This window comes from Lipophrys pholis (assembly GCF_963383615.2).
Source record: "Lipophrys pholis genome assembly, chromosome: 3".
NCBI classification, from domain to species: Eukaryota; Metazoa; Chordata; class Actinopteri; order Blenniiformes; family Blenniidae; genus Lipophrys; species Lipophrys pholis.
The window spans coordinates 37,326,046-37,345,168 of record NC_137627.1 but is presented as its reverse complement, the minus strand read 5'-3'; positions in this window follow the sequence as shown (position 1 = coordinate 37,345,168).

Here is a 19,123-nt window from a genome sequence, read left to right as displayed (position 1 = left end):
TATTTTAATTTCTTATCACCTCTCTGTTTTTAAGAAAACCTTTAACAAAAAAAACCCTTTTCTTCTTTTTTTGAGAGATATCACCCCCATGGCGTTTTATTGCACCAACTGCCGCACGGCTCAGCCCACCCAGCTGGGAGGCCACAGGGAATCTCCACCCGGACCACGGGGCCCTGAGCAATCAGTGGGAACAGACGACAGTTTTACACACCGCAGATGCACAAAGTTATATTTCAAATACATCCAACTGATGCACCACTCCAATATTACTGAAGCAGCCATTGAGAACCACACTATTCCACCAGGAATGAGGAGGAAAACCGAACAACTGACAGAATTCATTAAACCGGCCTGCCCAAATGATAAAATCAAAAACCTGATCAGACAGAACACGATTCAGTGGATGGAGCAGAACCTAAAAATACTAAATCAACATTATAATGACAGCATGGATGATTTAAGTACAATAATTGAAGAGCTCCAACCGTTTAGACCACTAGCCTGGCAGGCAGCACGAACCACAGCAAAAAAAAGATTTGGCCCACGTCTCACCGCTCTCTCTATACAGATGGCCCTGGATACAATAAAAACAGTATCCAACTTCTGGCCGGACTCCCCCATCCCAGCAAACGCCCCCTCCACTCCGCCGGCCTCCAGTCCTCAACAAGAAGAGAACCAGCGGCCACCTCAAACAACGGGGAGCCGCACCGAGGAGCCGCAGCAGAGGAAGGAGGAACCACCACAACCAGGCCAGAGGGGGGCCAGTCCAGAGACCATCCCGGACCACCCCCGAAGCAAGGCAGGAGGGGAACGACAGCGCCGACGGGGAGCCCAACAACATCCCCCCACCCCACCATCCCGGACTGTCCCGGGCTCAGAAGTACCACTCCCTGAGGCAGTCCGGGTGGTGTTGGACGCAGAGGATCCTCCCCCCCGGCCTACCGAGACCTCCCAGGCTCCCAAACTAACCCAGAGGGACACCTGGAAAAGACGAGCAGGCAGGGGGCCACCAACAACCCCAGTCGGCACTGACCTTCCAGACCTGCGAGGGATGAGAACCACACAACACACGGACTCCTTCCCCAGCACGCTGCAACCCAGGGGCACTAAATATCGCCACCTAAGTACACGGCTAACCCCACCAGCTCAATGTAGGGGGCTTTTAACCTCACCGCAACTCAGACAATTTTAATAAAAAAACTCAATACTCAGCGACGTTCCGTATTTTATAACTTTAGCTTTTTTATAAATTAAAAATATTTTACTCCCCTTCTTCTCTCCTTCTTCCCCCCAATTCCTTACCCCCTCACCCACTTCCCCACCCTAAACCTAACCATCCTCCCTCCTTCCTTTCCTAACCCTAACCCCTCCTTCCCCTTACCTAACCCTAACCAATTCCCCCCCCCCCGACCTAAAACCCAGCCCCTATTCCTACCCTAAACCTAACCATACCCCCCCCCCCTTTTTCCTTTCCTAACCTTAACCCCTCCTTCCCCTCACCTAACCCTAACCCCCTCCCCCGGCCTAAAACCCAACCCCCTTTCCCATCCTAAACCTAACCACATCCCCTTCTCTCCAAACCACCCCCCCCCCCCCCTTTCCCCCCCCCCCCTTCCTCCTTGTTTCACCCCTTCCCCAGTAACTTATCAATTTTAAACAAAACCAGGCAAACGTCGACTGTTTTAGGATCCGGAGTTCAATTTTAATTTGGGTGATATCTCTTTTATCTTAATTTAATTATTTATTTATTTCTTTCTTACCTTTTATTGTAAAAACGTCAGTCTTTTATTTTCCCTTTTAAAGTCATCCACTTGGGGTAATATAGATGAACCCACCTCCTTTTAAACATATGACGCTTTTTACGAACACCCGAGGTGAAACTACCCTCTTTTAAAAGGACTGAAGTAATTTTAATATCACAAGGAAACACTTTTTAAATATGGTGTACTGTTGCCCGTGCCTTCCTTTCCTTTGTCCCAAACCTAACCCTAACCCTAACCCTAACCCTAACCCTAACCCTAACCCTAACCCTAACCCTAACCCTAACCCTAACCTTCTTTTTTTCACTTTTTGACCATTTAATGTGCCAATTGTGCCTGAAGAAGACCTCAGCAGGTCGAAACGTTGCGCAGAGGCACGTTTATTGATTTTTATTTTCAACCAAAAAGTGGTATATAATTTTGATTTTTTTCTTTTTACCTGAAGTCAGGTGCATTCGATTTGTTTTGTTGTTTTATAACCTTAAATAAGGTATATTTAATATTTTTCAAAGTTATTTTAATTTATTTATTGATATTCACCCTAAAACAAAATCTTCTTTATTGTGTACATATACACATATCGGGGAAAAAAGAGGGGATGTCTCACGACCGGTGGACCACGGTGCGCTATGGTAGACGCCGTGACCGCGTCCCAGAGCGAGACAGCCAGGATTTCCGGCGAGGGTTTTCGGGGTATCGGGGGAGGGACAATGCCCGAGGGATGGACCGTGCACCCCCTGACTCCCGTGGATTCGGGGGTCGGGCTCAGTTCCATAACCCTAACCCTAACCCTAACCCTATCCTAACCACATCCCCTTCTCTCAAACCCCCCCCCCCCCTTTTTCCCCCCCTTCCTCCTTGTTTCACCCCTTCCCCAGTAACTTATCAATTTTAAACAAAACCAGGCAAACGTCGACTGTTTTAGGATCCGGAGTTCAATTTTAATTTGGGTGATATCTCTTTTATCTTAATTAAATTTTTTTTAATTATTTATTTCTTTCTTTCTTACCTTTTATTGTAAAAACGTCAGTCTTTTATTTTCCCTTTTAAAGTCATCCACTTGGGGTAATATAGATGAACCCACCTCCTTTTAAACATATGACGATTTTTACGAACACCCGAGGTGAAACTACCCTCTTTTAAAAGGACTGAAGTAATTTTAATATCACAAGGAAACACTTTTTAAATATGGTGTACTGTTGCCCGTGCCTTCCTCTCCTTTGTCCCAAACCTAACCCTAACCCTAACCCTAACCCTAACCCTAACCCTAACCCTAACCCTAACCCTAACCTAACCCTAACCCCCTCCCCCTGCCTAAAACCCAACCCCCTTCCCCTTTCCTAACCCTAACCATCCCCACTCCCCATACCTAACCCTAACCACCCCCCCCCCCCCCCCCTCCTCCTTTCAATTACTCCCCCCACTCTTCCTCCATGAACCTTTCACCTTAATCCTCAGCGCATCAGGATCCGGGCTGGTTTGTAATATTTCCTCCTCCTATGCTCCTTCACATCCTCAAGAGGGAGCCATTGCCTAACAAAAGGAAATTTCCCTACAGCAGTGGCTCTTCCAGAAACAAACTAAAAAGTACATTGGGTTCCTACTTCCCTACACCTTCTACTTCATATTAATCATCAGATACATCTACTTTTACACACACTATGAGGAATCCTCAATTTTAATTTAATTTATTTTATTTTACTTTTGCTATTGAAACCTGGGGACACATCCATTCAAATTCTTACCTCTTACTTCTTACACTTTTTATTTAAAAAAAAACCTTTTCTGGGGTTAATTAGTTGCTCCTTGGTAAATCGCAGTAGATTGTTTTTTTTAAAAAAAAGACTCTGTTGCCAATGCCCCCCTTGTTAAATCATGTTCCAAACCTAACCCTAACCCTAACCCGAAACCCAATCTTAAACCTAATCTTAGCCCCAATCTAATTCTAACCCTTAAACCTAAACCTAAACCTAACCCTAACCCCTAAACCTAACCCCTAAACCTAAGCCTAACCTTAACCCTTAAACCTAAACCAAAACCTAAATCTTGGTCTTAGCCCTATCCCAGATTTAATTCTAACCCTAACCTTAAAATCCAACCCTATATTTAAACCTAACCCTAACCATATTTAACCCTAATTGATGGGGAATTGAAATACATATAATCAGGAAGAAATTTGAAAGGAATAGACTAAAGAAGATACATTTAAAAAGGTTAGGCATTTATAGGGTTAAAAACAGCCCCTCCCTTACACACTCGCTCTCTCAGATTCTAAAGAAAAAATAAAACACCTCACGTGTATTAGCCCCTCCCCTCCCCATGCGCTGTTAAGTACCAGCTGCACACAGGCTGCTCCCTCATTCCAGCTCACGCCTGAGAGGAAGAAACATCTTAGAGAACAACAGCAAGCCCCTTTTTTCAGTTTTTGACCTTTTTGACGTGCTTATTGTGCCTGAGGAAGACCTCAAAAGGTCGAAACGTTGCACAGAGGCATGTTTATTGATTTTTATTTTCAAAAAAAACATTTTTTTCCAGTTTTTTTTCTTGGTTTAACCTAAAGTTAGGTAAACCCTTTTAGTTGATAAACCCACATATTATATACATAATTCTTGTTTTATTTAAAAAATTTTAACCTAAAAACAGGCAGACATTTTTTTCTAAATTCAATTTGATTCATATTCATTATAATCCCAAACAAAATTTATTGTGTACATACATACATATCAAAAAAACCCAAAAAATGTCCTTTGACGACTGGACCACAGTGCGCTATGGGAGGCGCCGTGGTCGAATCCCTGATGAGGGCTTCCGGCATGGGTTTTCGGGATACTGGGGGAGGGACTACGCCCGAGGGATGGACAGAGCACATCCTGACTCCCGTGGATTCGGGGGTCAGGGACAATTTCCTTTCCCTAACCCTGACCCTAACCCTAACCCTGACCCTGACCCTAACCCTACCCTAACCCTATTTATTGGATTATCTATGTCATGTATTCTTCTCCTTGGATGCATTATTTAAGCCCTTTGTCATCCATTAAACATCTTTATATTTCACTTTCTCTTGTATTTATAAATGAGTTCCCAGTCATCTGATTGTACCTCAATCACTAGTTTTTCCAGGGACTGCTCTGTTCTGAGAATCCAATAAATGATGAACGAAGGAGATGGAAAATAAATACAAGAAATGTAAAACAAATTTCACTCATATGATGAGAAAATGTAAGAAGAATTCTTTTAAGAAAGTACTAGAAAACAATAAAGACCATGTCAGTAGTACATAGAAGGTTCTACATAGTATCATTCAACAGGCTTCCAGTAAGGATACTGTTATTGAAAACAGACACACTTCACAAACTACAGACCCACAATTCTCCCAAATCCTAGAAAAACTCTTCAACGACATACTAGATACATTCAGAGAAATGAAATCTAATTCATTAAATCTAGGTCAAACCAAAATCATGATATTTGGAAAATATGAAATAAATAAACAGGTAAAGATTCAAGTAGAGGGTGTAGATAGAGAAAAGGTGATTGAAGACAGTGTGTGTGTGTGTGTGTGTGTGTGTGTGTGTGTGTGTGTGTGTGTGTGTGTGTGTGTGTGTGTGTGTGTGTGCCCGTCTGCGTCTGCGTCTGCGTCTGCGTCAGGGGTGGGTGTCTTTGGGGGGTCGGTCAGGGGTTGGGTATTTCAATTAAAACTGGGGGGGAGGGTCATGGGGCGGGTGGGATATGAGGCTCCTGGGGGTGTAGAGTTGACTGTCCTCCGACCGGGGCCTGCGCCGGCCTTCGCTTTCCTGGGTCTGGGGGCGGGGCTGGTCCGGGGCGCGGCGGCTGGGGCCGTCTCTGCCTTGCCGGGTTGGGGGGGGGGGGGCGGTGGGTGGGCCTGTTCCCGGGGGTGCGGCGGGACTCGCCGCCGGGGTTGGGGGGGCTCTCGACCCGCTCGGCCCGGGGGCCCTGCTCATGCCTTTTCTCGGCTTGGCGGCTTGGGTCGGGGCCTGGGGCCCTGTGCCCTGTGCCCTTTATCCTTCTCTTGTGGGCCCCTCTTGCCTGGGGGGGATTCCTCTCTGCATTCTCCGTCGGGTGCTTTTTGGGCGGGGACGTGGCTCTCTGGGGTGGTTCGCTGGGGTCTCCCCGGGCCTGGGGGGCTCCCGTCTGCCGGGGTGGCGGTGTCCGGGCCCGATGGCCTCGGACCCCGGGGTGTCGCCACGGGTCCCCCCACAGCAGTTCCGGTCACACCCAGTGGACAAACCACACACACACACATACACACACACACACACACACACACACACACACACACACACACACACACACACACACACACACACACACACACACACACACACTTCCACTCCTCACGAAAGGTGCTTCTGAAGTTGCTTGTTCTCTGTCATCATTTGCTCAAACTTTAAAAATCATGTTCCTCTTTTGTTGTCGCCTCTTTGTTAATTCATGTTCCTGCTTCACGTTACTGTCTAGATAGAGCTGCTCAGGCTGGTTAATCTAAGAAATCATTTTACTGTCTAGATAGAGCAGCTCAGGCTGGTTTAATCCAAAAACAGTTGGAAAATATTTGGATCAGTGTGATAACTGCAAATAATATATGTAGCACAACAAGGATATTGTATGTTATCCCCCTCCCCCCTCCTCCCTCCTCCCTCAACCTTTTTCTCTCTCTCTTCTCTTCTCTCTCTCTTTGAGCGTTCCCCCCCGGTCGTGTACGGCAGCCATGCCATCTTCTGACGGAGGAGACAACAGGAGGAGACTCCAGGTCTCTCCCTGTTGCAAGACCAAAATCTGTTCTGACTCCGAAGGCTCTCAATCACATCATATTGTTGGCCCAAGCTGCCGAACAGGACAAGGGCAGTAGAAAAAAAAGAAAAAAAAAGAAAAAAGACACACTTCTCCAACTACAGACCCACAATTCTCCCAAATCCTAGAAAAACTCTTCAACGACATACTAGATACATTCAGAGAAATGAAATCTAATTCATTAAATCTAGGTCAAACCAAAATCATGATATTTGGAAAATATGAAATAAATAAACAGGTAAAGGTTCAAGTAGAGGGTGTAGATAGAGAAAAGGTGATTGAAGACAAATTTCTAGAAAAATGTAAGGATGAGTACGAGCACATTACAACTCTACAAAGCTGATTTCCTTTGATCTGAGCGTCTCCATGGCTCCAGTGCTGATCTCCTATCAGATCAAAGGAGATCAGTGCCTTTTGCCATGGAGATGCTCAGATCCAAGATTTCCTCCGGCTTTGATCTCCATTGATCTCCATCCGGTGCCTCTCCCATCCACTTTGTAATGAAAGGCTCATTGCTTTTCTTTTTCACAACCTTGGTGATGACGTCATCATTAGATTCAGGTATGCTGAAGCAGGCAGAGAACTAAAACATGCAGGTGTAACCCATGTCTGCTACAGACGGCTGATGCACTCCAGCCCTCCGCCACAAGTGGCGCTAGCATAAAAATGGCCGACAGCCGGCACTTCTGGTCGGCAAGTCAATGCTTCCGCTGCGACAACGTACTGACTCGATCCAAACAAACCTTCAGAAAAGTAGCATAACTTTGAAACTTCATCAGGACAATTCACCAGATTTGGCGGTGAGTGGTCGAAGCCCGGTCTCCACTGAACCAGTACATTCGATTTCTGATCGCAGTGAGGAAAGAAGTTATTTTGTGTGAAAATCGCGACTTCCGGGTTAGCGGGAGCCGCGATCGCGGTGATCACTATTTAAAGTGTTTATATTTCAGATTGTTTTTGATTTTGTTGCGCAACTGTTTTTGATGATTGATTCGGGAAAGAAATTATTTTTATTTATGAAAATGAACTGTTAATTTGGTGAAACTTATAAGATTTTCTCCTGACCTTGTTTTCAGATCAGGTTTCCCCCCCCCTCCTGCCCCAGTATTCCTCTGCGAGAGGTGGCAAGCCGATCCGGTAGGATTGATGGTACAGTCCTGTCTTGTTGATTTCCCTGGTTCTCATCCTGTGTTCTTGCCCGTTCCTGTGAAAAACGAGTCAGACCATGATGTGATCCTACCCCCTCGAGCCATGCTCGCTGAAATAAGTGCTTTCCAATCTGTGTCCTGTGCTTCTCACACTACTTCAGACCAGAGTCCATCCAAGTCCCCTGAGCCATTGTTCAATTATAACTTTGAAAATTCTCCTCTCACTGCTGAGTGGAAAAACAGAATCATTGCAAAACTCAACAGCATTCCAGAAGTTTTTGCAAAACATGATTTGGATTTTGGAAAAACGGACAGGGTAAAGCATCAGATAAAGCTCCTTGATCCAACACCATTCAAACAGAGACCTCGACCCATACATCCTCAAGATTTGGATGCCATCAGGAAACATCTGCAAGAGTTGTTTGATTCCGGAGTAATCAGAGAGTCCGACTCACCTTTCGCCTCACCAATCGTGGTTGTCAGAAAGAAGAACGGAAGTGTCAGGCTTTGTATTGATTACAGGAAGCTCAACGTACAGACAATCAAGGATGCATATGCTCTTCCCAAACTCGAAGACACATTCACAGCACTAACAGGTTCCCAATGGTTCTCAGTTTTGGACTTAAAGTCCGGGTATTATCAAATAGAAATGGATAAACAGGACAAATGTAAAACTGCCTTTGTGTGCCCACTCGGATTTAATCGAATGCCCCAAGGGGTCACCAATGCGCCATCAACGTTTCAACGCTCGATGGAAAAGTGCGTCGGAGAGATGAATTTGAAAGAGGTGCTTGTATTCATCGATGACCTCATTGTTTTTGCCCCCACGTTGGAGGAACATGAGGCAAGACTGATGAGAGTCTTGGAACGCCTCAAGGATTTTGGGCTGAAACTTTCAGTTGAGAAATGCTCCTTTTTCCAGACCTCCGTACGATACTTGGGACACATTGTGTCAAAGCACGGCGTTGAAACAGATCCTGACAAGATCGAAGCCCTGAGAACCTGGCCTGTCCCTAAAACCTTAAAAGAACTCCGATCATGCCTAGGGTTTTCTGGATATTACCGGAGATTTGTGCAAGGATACTCCACTATTGTGAAGCCGCTCCATGTACTTACATCTGGATATCCACCATCACAAAAGAAATTAAAGCCCTTGGTCAAACCTGAACTCTACCTCAATCCCAAAGAGCCATTTGGGGGTCGCTGGACATCTGCCTGCCAAGAAGCATTCGAGGCTATAAAAGAAAAACTTACTTCAGCGCCAGTGCTTGCTTTCGCCAATCCACAGAAGCCCTACATTATACACACCGACGCCAGTTCCACCGGGCTAGGTGCTGTATTATATCAAGAGCAGGATGGCGAAAAGAGAGTTATTGCTTACGCCAGCCGAGGACTGTCAAAAAGTGAGTCAAGATACCCAGCGCACAAGCTGGAATTCCTCGCCTTGAAATGGGCCGTCACCGAGAAATTTAACGATTATCTGCACGGAACAGATTTCACTATAGTAACCGACAGTAATCCGTTAACTTATCTCCTCACTTCAGCCAAACTCGACGCTACGAGCTACCGCTGGTTGGCTGCTCTCTCCACCTACACCTTCAAGATCACTTACCGGGCTGGAAAGCAAAATGCAGATGCAGATGGTCTTTCGCGCAGACCTCATGGAGAACTCTTACTCGACCTGATGTCTCAGAAAGAAAAGGAAAGAATTCTCAGGTTCACTGAGCAACATCTTGAAAGTCCCAATGTCATGTCCATTGATCAACACACGGTTCAAGCTCTTTCAGATCGACAGCTGATATTTAGTGCTCCCGATTCAACTCCTGATTATGCACACGTTCACTCGCTATCCATGTCTGCTGACAGTCTACCAGATAGCTATACTGCTGACGAGCAGTTTGCATCCTTGGTGGTCCCTCAGCTGAGCCCATCTGAAATCGCTGACAAGCAACGCATTGACCCAGTTCTGAAACACGTGATAGCACAGCTAGAGACAGGTGAATCACCATTACCTGCCTTGAGAGCTGAACTGCCAGAGTTGCCACTCCTTCTGCGAGATTTAAATCGTTTGGAGCTCCAGAGTAACATCCTCGTGCGGAGGAGGCAGCTTGGGCCACAGCTGCAACATCAATTGGTACTACCACTAGAGTGTCGTGCAGACGTGCTGTCTAGCTTACACGACCACATGGGTCATATGGGCATCGAACGCACCTTGGATCTTGTACGGAATCGTTTTTACTGGCCACGGATGGCCAACGATGTGCAAACCAAGGTGAGGACGTGTGAAAGATGCATAAAACGAAAAGCCTTACCAGAGAAAGCTGCACCTTTGGTGAACATCCGAACTTCGCATCCACTTGAGCTTGTGTGTATTGACTTTTTGACATTGGAACCTGATAAGAGCAAAACGAAAGACATCTTGGTCATCACTGATCACTTTACTAAGTATGCCATTGCCATACTTACCCCGAACCAAAAGGCAAGAACCGTTGCCAAATGCCTCTGGGAAAATTTCTTTGTACACTATGGCATTCCTCAGAAACTTCACAGTGACCAAGGTACTGACTTCGAATCACAAACAATCAAAGAACTCTGTGCACTTGCAGGAATCCACAAGATTAGAACCACTCCGTATCATCCAAGAGGTAACCCTGTTGAGAGATTTAACAGGACCTTGTTGGACATGCTCGGAACACTCGCAGAACAAGAAAAATCACATTGGAAGGACTTCGTCAAACCATTCGTACATGCGTATAATTGCACGCGAAACGACACCACTGGATTCTCACCATACGAGCTCATGTTTGGTCGCCAACCCCGACTCCCTATCGATCTTGTTTTTGGCCTCCCTGTGTGTAAACCCAGTCAGAATCACATTGACTACGTCCAGAAGTTGCGGTCACACTTGGAGAAGAGCTAGCAACTAGCTTCTGAAAATGCAAAGAAAAGCATGCTGAGAAACAAAACCCGTTTCGATCGAAATGTCACTGCATCAGAGCTGGAAGTGGGAGATCGTGTACTCGTCCGAAACGTACGACTGAGAGGGAAGCACAAAATCGCTGACAAATGGGAATCCGACATCTACGTGGTGATAAAGAAAGCTGCAAACTTACCGGTGTACACTGTTCGACGTGAACATACTGACAAGCCGCTGAGAACTCTCCGTCGAGATCTACTTTTACCCTGCGGATACTTACCTGCCAAGTCCCAAGTCCTGCCAGTACCTATCCAAAAACCTGCCAAACCTTCCTCACCTGCAACAGATCCTGAAAATGAACTGCTGTCCGAAGATGATATCTTTCAAGCGAACTGGTATGAACCAATTACCTCCGAACCTGTCCGTTTGATCACCACTGTGGATATCCCAAGACAACAGTTGGAAGCTGCTAGAGACAGCTCAGAACCACAGCCAGACTCATTTTCTGTGTCATCTACCACAGCACTTCAACCTGTAACAGAATTTGAACCACCCATACGACATGATCAATCACCAGAGTACTCTGAATCTGAAGCTGCTATCTCAGACCTTGGACCTGACTTACCTGCTGAAGATTCCTCAGAAACTGATTCCTCTGCTGAAGCACCAGATACTCACTTACCTGATCCTGATACATCTGCCTCTGACGCTGACCCACCAGTAAGAAGCTCAACACGAGCCAGACGCCCTCCAGAGAGACTGCAGTATGGCGAATTGGGTCATCCACTGCTGAAAAGTATGCAGTCGCTCTTTGATGGCCTGGGCCAAGTTTTTTCCTTTGCCATAAGAGAAGATGAGAATCCTCCTCGTACCTCTGGCCAGCCATCTTGACGATGCCAGTCCAGCCCATGTACAGGGACGTACATGAGGTCAGGGGGGGACCCTGTAACCCATGTCTGCTACAGACGGCTGATGCACTCCAGCCCTCCGCCACAAGTGGCGCTAGCATAAAAATGGCCGACAGCCGGCACTTCCGGTCGGCAAGTCAATGCTTCCGCTGCGACAACGTACTGACTCGATCCAAACAAACCTTCAGACAAGTAGCATGACTTTGAAACTTCATCAGGACAATTCACCAGATTTGACGATCAGACTAAAAGAAACAGGTCATACAGGTTTTTGTTAAACCATATCTTCATGTAGTTATTGTTGTTTGTTATTGTCATGTACACTTTAAACCGTTAATTTATATTTATATGTTCAAAGTGTTTAATTATTTTGATTTCAATTTAATTCAGCTACAAAAGCTGATTTCTGTGTCTCCGCTTTTCATTCACCCCAAGCTCCTATAAACGAATCTGGATCCATTATAATACTGACCTTTAACCTTATAACCTAATTAAAATAAGCGTTACATGACCATCAAAGTGAGAATAGGAGTTTTTTTCAAGTTAAAGTGACTATTAAAGGGAAAATAGGAGTTTTTTTCAAATTAAAGTGACTATCAAAGTGAGAATAGGAGTTTTTTCAAATTAAAGTGACTATCAAAGGGAAAATATGAGGGTTTTTTTTCAAGTTAAAGTGACTATCAAAGGGAAAATAGGAGTTTTTTTCAAATTAAAGTGACTATCAAAGAGAGAATGGGAGTTTTTTTTTTCAAATTAAAGTGACAATCAAAGTTAAAATGTGAGTTTTTTTCAAATTAAAGTGACTATCAAAGGGAAAATATGAGGTTTTTTTTCAAATTAAAGTGACTATCAAAGTGAAAATAGGAGTTTTTTTCAAATTAAAGTGACTATCAAAATGAGAATAGGAGTTTTTTTTAAATTAAAGTGACTATCAAAGGGCAAATAGGAGTTTTTTTTTTAATTAAAGTGACTATCAAAGAGAAAATAGGAGTTTTTTTATCAAATTAAAGTGACTATCAAAGGGAAAATAGGAGGTTTTTTTTTTTCCAAATTAAAGTGACTATCAAAGTGAGAATAGGAGTTTCTTTCAAATTAAAGTGACTATCAAAAGGAAAATAGGAGGGTTTGTTTCAAATTAAAGTGACTATCAAAGTGACAATTTGAGTTTTCTTTCAAATTAAATTGACTATCAATGGGAAAATAGCAGTTTTTTTGAAATTAAAGTGACTATCGAAAAGAAAATAGAAGTTTTTTCAAATTAAAGTGACTATCAAAGGAAAATATGAGGGTTTTTTTCAAATTAAAGTGACTATCAAAGTGAAAATAGGAGTTTTTTTTCAAATTAAAGTGACAATCAAAGTGAGAATAGGAGATTTTTTCAAATTAAAGTGACTATCAAAGTGAGAATAGGAGTCTTTTTTTTTTCAAATTAAAGTGACTATCAAAGGGAAAATAGGAGGTTTTTTTTCAAATTAAAGTGACTATCAAAGGGAAAATAGGAGTTTTTTTCAAATTAAAGTGACTATCAAAGGGAAAATATGAGGGATTTTTTCAAATTAAAGTGACTATCAAAGGGAAAATAGGAATTTTTTTCAAATTAAACTGACTATCAAAGTGAGAATAGGAGTTTTTTTCAAATTAAAGTGACTATCCAAGGGAAAATATGAGGGTTTTTTTTCAAATTAAAGTGACTATCAAAGTGAGAATAGGAGTTTCTTTTAAATTAAAGTGACTATCAAAGGAAAATATGAGGGTTTTTTTCAAATTAAAGTGACTATCAAAGTGAGAAAATGAGGTTTTTTTTAATTAAAGTGACTATCAAAGGGCAAATAGGAGTTTTTTTTCAAAATAAAGTGACTATCAAAAGGAAAATAGGAGTTTTTTTTTTCAAATTAAAGTGACTATCAAAGGGAAAATAGGAGTTTGTTTTTTTTCCAAATTAAAGTGAAAATCAAAGTGAGAATAGGAGGGTTTTTTTTTCAAATTAAAGTGACTATCAAAGTGAGAATTTGAGTTTTCTTTCAAATTAAAGTGACTATCAAAGGAAAAATAGGAGGTTTTTTTTTCCAAATTAAAGTGACTATCAAAGGAAAAATAGGAGGTTTTTTTTAGGAGTTTCTTTCAAATTAAAGTGACTATCAAAGGGAAAATAGGAGTTTTTTTCAAATTAAAGTGACTATCAAAGTGAGAATAGGAGTTTTTTTTTTCAAATTAAAGTGACTATCAAAGGGAAAATAGGAGGTTTTTTTTTTAAATTAAAGTGACTATCAAAGGGAAAATAGGAGGGTTTTTTTTTCCAAATTAAAGTGACTATCAAAGTGAGAATAGGAGTTTCTTTCAAATTAAAGTAACTATCAAAAGGAAAATAGGAGGTTTTTTTTCAAATTAAAGTGACTATCAAAGTGAGAATTTGAGTTTTCTTTCAAAGTAAAGTGACTATCAAAGGGAAAATGGCAGTTTTTTTTCAAATTAAAGTGACTATCAAAGGAAAATATGAGGGTTTTTTTCAAATTAAAGTGACTATCAAAGTGAGAAAATGAGTTTTTTTTCAAATTAAAATGACTATCAAAGTGAGAGAAGGAGCTTTTTTCAAATTAAAGTGACTATCAAAGTGAGAATAGGAGGTTTTTTTTAAATTAAAGTGACAATCAAAGTGAAAATGTGAGTTTTTTTCAAATTAAAGTGACTGTCAAAGGGAAAATATGAGGGTTTTTTTCAAATTAAAGTGACTATCAAAGTGAGAATTTGAGTTTTCTTTTAAATTAAAGTGACTATCAAAGGAAAAATAGGAGGGTTTTTTTAGGAGTTTCTTTCAAATTAAAGTGACTATCAAAGGGAAAATAGGAGGTTTTTTTTAAATTAAAGTGACAATCAAAGTGAAAATGTGAGTTTTTTTTCAAATTAAAATGACTATCAAAGTGAGAGTAGGAGGTTTTTTTTCAAGTTAAAGTGACTATCAAAGTGAGAAAATGAGTTTTTTTTCAAATTAAAATGACTATCAAAGTGAGAGTAGGAGCTTTTTTTTAAATTAAAGTGACAATCAAAGTGAAAATGTGAGTTTTTTTTCAAATTAAAGTGACTATCAAAGGGAAAATATGAGGGTTTTTTTTCAAATTAAAGTGATTATCAAAGGGAAAATATGAGGGTTTTTTTAGGAGTTTCTTTCAAATTAAAGTGACTATCAAAGGGAAAATAGGAATGTTTTTTTTAAATTAAAGTGACAATCAAAGTGAAAATGTGAGTTTTTTTCAAGTTAAAGTGACAATCAAAGTGAGAATAGGAGTTTTTTTCAAATTAAAGTGACTATCAAAGTGAGAATAGGAGTTTTTTTTTTCAAATTAAAGTGACTATCAAACGGAAAATAGGAGGTTTTTTTTTCAAATTAAAGTGACTATCAAACGGAAAATAGGAGGTTTTTTTTTTCCAAATTAAAGTGACTATCAAAGTGAGAATAGGAGTTTCTTTCAAATTAAAGTAACTATCAAAAGGAAAATAGGAGTTTTTTTTTCAAATTAAAGTGACTATCAAAGGGAAAATAGCAGTTTTTTTTCAAATTAAAGTGACTATCGAAAAGAAAATAGAAGTTTTTTCAAATTAAAGTGACTATCAAAGGGAAAATATGAGGGTTTTTTTAGGAGTTTCTTTCAAATTAAAGTGACTATCAAAGGGAAAATAGGAGGGTTTTTTTTAAATTAAAGTGACAATCAAAGTGAAAATGTGAGTTTTTTTCAAGTTAAAGTGACTATCAAAGGGAAAATATGAGGGTTTTTTCAAATTAAAGTGACAATCAAAGTGAGAATAGGAGTTTTTTTCAAATTAAAGTGACTATCCAAGGGAAAATATGAGGGTTTTTTTTCAAATTAAAGTGACTATCAAAATGAGAATAGGAATTTCTTTCAAATTAAAGTGACTGTCAAAGGGAAAATAGGAGGTTTTTTCAAATCAAAGTGACTATCAAAGAGAGAATAGGAGGTTTTTTTTCAAGTTAAAGTGACTATCAAAGCGAGAATAGGAGTTTCTTCTAAATTAAAGTGACTATCAAGGGGCAAATAGGATTTTTTTTTCAAATTAAAGTGACTAAAAGTGAGAATAGGAGTTTTTTTTTCAAATTAAAGTGACTATCAAAGGGAAAATAGGAGTTTTTTTCAAATTAAAGTGACTATCAAAAAGAAAATAGAAGTTTTTTTCAAATTAAAGTGACTATCGAAAAGAAAATAGAAGTTTTTTCAAATTAAAGTGACTATCAAAGGAAAATATGAGGGTTTTTTTCAAATTAAAATGACTATCAAAGTGAGAGTAGGAGCTTTTTTCAAATTAAAGTGACTATCAAAGTGAGAATAGGAGGTTTTTTTTAAATTAAAGTGACAATCAAAGTGAAAATGTGAGTTTTTTTCAAATTAAAGTGACTATCAAAGGGAAAATAGGAGGTTTTTTTTTCCAAATTAAAGTGACTATCAAAGTGAGAATAGGAGTTTCTTTCAAATTAAAGTAACTATCAAAAGGAAAATAGGAGGTTTTTTTTCAAATTAAAGTGACTATCAAAGGGAAAATAGCAGTTTTTTTTCAAATTAAAGTGACTATCGAAAAGAAAATAGAAGTTTTTTCAAATTAAAGTGACTATCAAAGTGAGAGTAGGAGCTTTTTTCAAATTAAAGTGACTATCAAAGGGAAAATATGAGGGTTTTTTTAGGAGTTTCTTTCAAATTAAAGTGACTATCAAAGGGAAAATAGGAGGGTTTTTTTTGAATTAAAGTGACAATCAAAGTGAAAATGTGAGTTTTTTTCAAGTTAAAGTGACTATCAAAGGGAAAATATGAGGGTTTTTTCAAATTAAAGTGACAATCAAAGTGAGAATAGGAGTTTTTTTCAAATTAAAGTGACTATCCAAGGGAAAATATGAGGGTTTTTTTCCAAATTAAAGTGACTATCAAAATGAGAATAGGAATTTCTTTCAAATTAAAGTGACTGTCAAAGGGAAAATAGGAGTTTTTTTTTCAAATTAAAGTGACTATCAAAGGGAAAATAGGAGTTTTTTTCAAATTAAAGTGACTATCAAAAAGAAAATAGAAGTTTTTTTCAAATTAAAGTGACTATCAAAAAGAAAATAGAAGTTTTTTCAAATTAAAGTGACTATCAAAGGAAAATATGAGGGTTTTTTTCAAATTAAAGTGACTATCAAAGTGAGAAAAGGAGTTTTTTTTCAAATTAAAATGACTATCAAAGTGAGAGTAGGAGCTTTTTTCAAATTAAAGTGACTATCAAAGGGAAAATATGAGGTTTTTTTTAGGAGTTTCTTTCAAATTAAAGTGACTATCAAAGGGAAAATAGGAGGGTTTTTTTTAAATTAAAGTGACAATCAAAGTGAAAATGTGAGTTTTTTTCAAATTAAAGTGACTATCAAAGGGAAAATATGAGGGTTTTTTTCAAATTAAAGTGATTATCAAAGGGAAAATATGAGGGTTTTTTTAGGAGTTTCTTTCAAATTAAAGTGACTATCAAAGGGAAAATAGGAATGTTTTTTTTAAATTAAAGTGACAATCAAAGTAAAAATGTGAGTTTTTTTCAAGTTAAAGTGACTATCAAAGTGAAAATAGGAGTTTTTTTTCAAATTAAAGTGACAATCAAAGTGAGAATAGGAGGTTTTTTTTTCAAATTAAAGTGACTATCAAAGGGAAAATAGGTTTTTTTTCAAATTAAAGTGACTATCAAAGGGAAAATAGGAGGTTTTTTTTTTCCAAATTAAAGTGACTATCAAAGTGAGAATAGGAGTTTCTTTCAAATTAAAGTAACTATCAAAAGGAAAATAGGAGGTTTTTTTTCAAATTAAAGTGACTATCAAAGGGAAAATAGCAGTTTTTTTTCAAATTAAAGTGACTATCGAAAAGAAAATAGAAGTTTTTTCAAATTAAAGTGACTATCAAAGGAAAATATGAGGGTTTTTTTCAAATTAAAGTGACTATCAAAGTGAGAAAATGAGTTTTTTTTCAAATTAAAATGACTATCAAAGTGAGAGTAGGAGCTTTTTTCAAATTAAAGTGACTATCAAAGGGAAAATATGAGGTTTTTTTTAGGAGTTTCTTTCAAATTAAAGTGACTATCAAAGGGAAAATAGGAGGGTTTTTTTTAAATTAAAGTGACAATCAAAGTGAAAATGTGAGTTTTTTTCAAGTTAAAGTGACTATCAAAGGGAAAATATGAGGGTTTTTTCAAATTAAAGTGACAATCAAAGTGAGAATAGGAGTTTTTTTCAAATTAAAGTGACTATCCAAGGGAAAATATGAGGGTTTTTTTTCAAATTAAAGTGACTATCAAAATGAGAATAGGAATTTCTTTCTAATTAAAGTGACTATCCAAGGGAAAATATGAGGGTTTTTTTAGGAGTTTCTTTCAAATTAAAGTGACTGTCAAAGGGAAAATAGGAGGGTTTTTTTTAAATTAAAGTGACAATCAAAGTGAAAATAGGAGTTTTTTTCAAGTTAAAGTGACTATCAAAGGGAAAATATGAGGGTTTTTTTAGGAGTTTCTTTCAAATTAAAGTGACTATCAAAGGGAAAATATGAGGGTTTTTTCAAATTAAAGTGACAATCAAAGTGAGAATAGGAGTTTTTTTCAAATTAAAGTGACTATCCAAGGGAAAATATGAGGGGTTTTTTTCAAATTAAAGTGACTATCAAAATGAGAATAGGAATTTCTTTCAAATTAAAGTGACTGTCAAAGGGAAAATAGGAGTTTTTTTCAAATTAAAGTGACTATCAAAGAGAGAATAGGAGGTTTTTTTTCAAGTTAAAGTGACTATCAAAGCGAGAATAGGAGTTTCTTTTAAATTAAAGTGACTATCAAAGGGCAAATAGGATTTTTTTTCAAATTAAAGTGACTATCAAAGGGAAAATAGGAGTTTTTTTCAAATTAAAGTGACTATCAAAAAGAAAATAGAAGTTTTTTTCAAATTAAAGTGACTACCGAAAAGAAAATAGAAGTTTTTTCAAATTAAAGTGACTATCAAAGGAAAATATGAGGGTTTTTTTCAAATTAAAGTGACTATCAAAGTGAGAAAATGAGTTTTTTTTCAAATTAAAATGACTATCAAAGTGAGAGTAGGAGCTTTTTTCAAATTAAAGTGACTATCAAAGTGAGAATAGGAGGTTTTTTTTAAATTAAAGTGACAATCAAAGTGAAAATGTGAGTTTTTTTCAAATTAAAGTGACTATCCAAGGGAAAATATGAGGGTTTTTTTTCAAATTAAAGTGACTATCAAAATGAGAATAGGAATTTCTTTCAAATTAAAGTGACTATCAAAGGGAAAATATGAGGGTTTTTTTCAAATTAAAGTGACTATCAAAGGGAAAATATGAGGGTTTTTTTAGGAGTTTCTTTCAAATTAAAGTGACAATCAAAGTGAAAATGTGAGTTTTTTTCAAGTTAAAGTGACTATCAAAGGGAAAATATGAGGGTTTTTTCAAATTAAAGTGACAATCAAAGTGAGAATAGGAGTTTTTTTCAAATTAAAGTGACTATCCAAGGGAAAATATGAGGGTTTTTTTTCAAATTAAAGTGACTATCAAAATGAGAATAGGAATT